Source organism: Gavialis gangeticus, unplaced genomic scaffold (genome assembly GCF_001723915.1).
Source record: "Gavialis gangeticus isolate Ggan-Ray unplaced genomic scaffold, GavGan_comp1, whole genome shotgun sequence".
Classification (NCBI taxonomy): Eukaryota; Metazoa; Chordata; order Crocodylia; family Gavialidae; genus Gavialis; species Gavialis gangeticus.
In genome coordinates, this window is record NW_017729001.1 from 10,738,594 (window position 1) to 10,742,822 (window position 4,229).

The 4,229-nt window shown below is 42.3% G+C and overlaps 1 long non-coding RNA gene across 1 annotated transcript in view; it reads left to right on the forward strand.

Annotated features, from left to right (window-relative positions):
* Positions 1 to 4,229, forward strand: part of LOC109290331 — a 12,282-nt gene that overhangs the window by 5,256 nt on the left and 2,797 nt on the right. The window lies entirely within an intron of this gene.

The window sequence follows — 4,229 nt, forward strand, 5'->3', positions numbered from 1 at the left end:
TTTTTAAATGGTCAGAGAGACCACTTGCACACTTAAAAGCTCTTTGTAATAAAAATGTTTTTTGGGGGGGAAATTAAACAATATAGCTATATTTGGTTTATTTTGAGGGTCAATGTAGCATTAATCAATTTTGCCAAATGACATCAAAGTAATTTCATGCTTAGCCATAAGCCTTGCACAGGTTGTAGTGATTTTACAAGCTTGTGTCCTCAAGTCATTTAACCTATATAGCTACAAGTTTCAGAGGGGAAAGGCCCTCCTGTTTTTCCATATTTGGGTGAATAAAAGAGTGCTGCTACAGATGATTTTGTTTTTATGGGCTATGATCTAACAGTACCTCTAACAAACTTGGATTTTTGGGGTCAGTGAGTTCATAGACTAGGAGGAAGAAGAACTCTTTCACTGTGGCAGACAGTAATACCAACTCTCATGAAAAAATCTCAAGACTCCTGATTTCCAAGTCAAATTAACTCTGACTCATGATCTCCTGATAAAGACACCAAATCTTGGGATTTTTTTTTCTTTATGTGTATGTAGAGAGCACCAAGCTGGTAAGTCTGCGGGAAGGGGCAGCGTGTGTACATTGAGGTCACAACAGCAAGGGAGGGAGTGGGGAAGGGGCTGGGGCGAATGGGGCCCTGGGGCCAGGGCAAGTTATACAACAGAGTTCTGTGTGTGTGTGTCTGCCCTTCACTGAAGCCCCAGCCCTGCTACTGCCCCTCACTCCTGACCCACAGTACCTCGCATCTTGGCAGGGCGTGTGGGAACCCCCCCCTTCCTGGGCTCCAAACCCCCCATGCACACCCACAGCCCCCCACACCTTCACAAATAACTCCCCCCCAACACACACACACACACACACAAACACTTCAAAAATAGCATTTCATGATTTTACATTCCAAATCTCTTGATTTTTAAGAGTGTGTCTCATAATTTTTGACACAGTGGGATTGGAATGCTGCAGAGATGTAATTTCCAAGCGTCAAGACTACGAAGTGCTCTTGGCTTCTTTCCCATGGGGATTTTGCTGTGGAAGATGAAAGGGTTTTGCCTTGAAAGACTGCGTAGAAAACAGTAACAGAGCTGAGTGAACTGTAGGCACCTTCCCCAGACACCTAGCTCCTTAAACTGGGTCAGGTGAAGTTGCTTCCAGGCTGGACCCAGCAAGCAGGTTGTTGGGACTAGACACAGACGGGCTACTCGTTGATCCAGACTGAATGGGATTTGATGAAGTGGGGAGAGCTAGTTCTGGCAGCATAGATCTATTGGAAATTCTCACTGGTGGGTAAGAAAAGAGTTATAGAAACTGCTTCCAAAGTTACTAGAAGAGTTGGGTCCTTTACATTGTATACGCGTGTATACTATGTTGTCATGTTACCCAAGTTCATAACTTATTCCCTTTCCCTAACTTCCTTTCCTCGTTTATACACTGTCTTGGCATGTTCTTAAGTGAGGCAGTCCCCTCTGTTAAGGGCATCCAAGAAAAGTGCATTCAGTTTTCCCAAGTGCCTAGGTGATCACAAGTTCAAATTATTTAAGACGATCCCTCAGTATATTTTTGCGTGTATTTAACACCTGGTAGAGGATCACATTTGTAATATTTTTCTCTCTTGTTGCTGTGTGAAACAATCATACCATTTAAAGAAATTACTAAGCAGGAAAGACAACTGAGGTTGAGTGACCCCAGCGAGGTGACCATCCAGTCTCCTTTTGAAAATTTCCAGGCTAAGCAATTGCTCTTCCTCTAGAGGGAGCCTATTCCACAGTCTGGACACCCTAACTGAAGAAGTTTTTCCTAATGTTATGCCTGAAATGGTCTTCCAGGAGTTTGTGGCCATTACTCCTGGTTTTCCCCAAGGTTACCCTGGTGAACAGTTGTTTGCCAAGCCCCTGATGTATTCCCCTGATGTAGCGGTAAGCTGCTATCAGGTCCCCTCTCAGCCTTCTCTTTTTTAGGCTAAAGAGTCCCAGGTCCCTAAGCCTTTCCTTGCATGGCTTACCATGCAAGTCTTTGATCATACGGGTGGCTCTTCTCTGGACTCTCTCAAGCTTTACTATGTCCTTGTTAAAGTGCAGCACCCAGAACTAGACACAGTACTCAAACTGCAGTCTCACCAATGCTGAGCATAGGCAACGTGTAGGAGGGGCCCTCGCCAGTCAGGGACTGGGGAGCACTGGCCGATGCCCTCTTCCACCCCCAAAAAAAAAAGTGCTGGTGGTACTTGTGGTTTGCTGCCAGTGCTTCTGGGGTCGGTGATCAGTCACTGAGGGACACCCCTCCCCCCCCCATTGGCAATCTGCTGCTGGGGGACCTCTCCCCACTATCGGCGATTGGCCAGTGGTGCCCCCCCAGAGCCAGGAGGCACCAGTTGCCCATGATGCTGAGTAAAGTGGAAGAATAACTTCCTTGATTTTGCTTGAGATGCATGCCAGAGTATTATTTACCCTACTAAAAAAGTGCAATCAAGTGCACTGGTAAAATTGAGGTTCCATTCCATTATCATAATCATATAATAATTTTAGGAGTTGTAACAATGCTAGATAAAAACCTTCCAAATGAAGAATATTTTATTTATCTTTAAATTGATGTCTCCATAGGTTCTCAGAGCTAAACTACTGATTCTTTCATGCCTCTGGTGTTTTAAAATAGCATGTTTCAAGGGAAGTCATAGGAGACTAATTCACTCCCTTCTGATTCCTTACTCATATTGGCAAATGTTTACTCATGTGGATAGTCTCATTTAATTTGCACGTTCACCAGCAGAACCCCTGCAATTATATAAAACAAAACCCTGTTCCCTACTATTAGATTAATTTATAGGTCAATCAAAAGCTTAACAGACTAAATAGCTCTTTGTTTTCCTCTACATCAGGTCCTGATATGCAGCTTCACTTGTTTTGATAACTCACCATGCATTGGATTGGCTGCCATCTGTTTGGCACTTTTTATTACAAGAGTAGGGGTTTCCCTTGATTTTCTTAGCCAAAATTTCCCTTCTTCATACTGTTGGGTAGTGTGCTGAGATGGCTCTGTTTCAGAGATTCTGTGTATCTGTAGTTGTAACACACTTCAAGATATTAGGTACTACATAAATATAAAAGCTGTGTATTTTTACTGCTGAACATTAGTGAAATTAGCTGTCTGTGTGCAAATGTAAACCATTATATATTTGTTGGGCTCTAAATAAATTTTTGATTTCCCCTTTTTTTTTTTTACTTAGTTTGCGTGAAGGTTCCTTACAAATCCAATGATTGAGTATTTATATTGTTGTACTACAGAACTGAGCCATAAGTCTTGTGCAGCTTCAAGCTCTATGATGTTTTCCTTTTGGATCAAGAAATCGGGGCTTTTTTTTCCAGTGGTAATAAATACCATTAGTTAGTTCTTAAATAGATTTAACAATATTAGTGCCACCTGTACTTCCTTTGTATACATTTTTGGGTGATTGTGATGTGCAGTATAGTTACAAATTTCAAATCCTAGATGAACACAGATTCCTTTCGAGCTAAAACCTAATTTCTTACATTTAGGTGGTAGGCTAAAGTATTTCCCATGAGTAATATTGAGCATCTTTCCAGTATGTTCTAAAGCAGTGGTCTCCAAAGTGGGGTGCACACACTCCAGGGGGTGCGCAAGATGATCCACTGGGGTTTGGGAAGAAAATATTAGAACTTCTGTTTCTATCTATATTTATATAAATTTATATTTATATAAATATACATATATTGGGGGTGCATGCGCAAAAATTTTTTACTGATAGGGGTGCATGATCAAAAAAGTTTGGAGACCACTGTTCTAAAGGACTGTCACCAGTGTGATGCAGAGATAACCTAGCTGGTTTTAAATTTAATAAGCTTAGGTAATACTGATAATAGACTAGACATGGCAGCACGGTGTTCAATTTACCTTGCTTCTCAGGGGGATTTGCAGCCTGCACTGAGCTCTCTACTACTAGTATCTGAACTAGCTAGTTTAAAATTACTTTGGATATCAGTGATTTGGACGAGGGGGTAAAAAGCACCCTGTTCAAATTTGCTGATGACACTAAGATGTGGGGGGACGTGGGCACACTAGAAGGAAGCAACAGGCTACAATCTGACCTAGACAGGTTACAAGGGTGGGCGGATGAGAATAGGATGGGTTTCAACACAGACAAGTGCAAGGTGATGCACCTGGGGAGGAACAACAGGCACCATACCTACAGGTTGGGGAACTCCCCTCTTGTCAG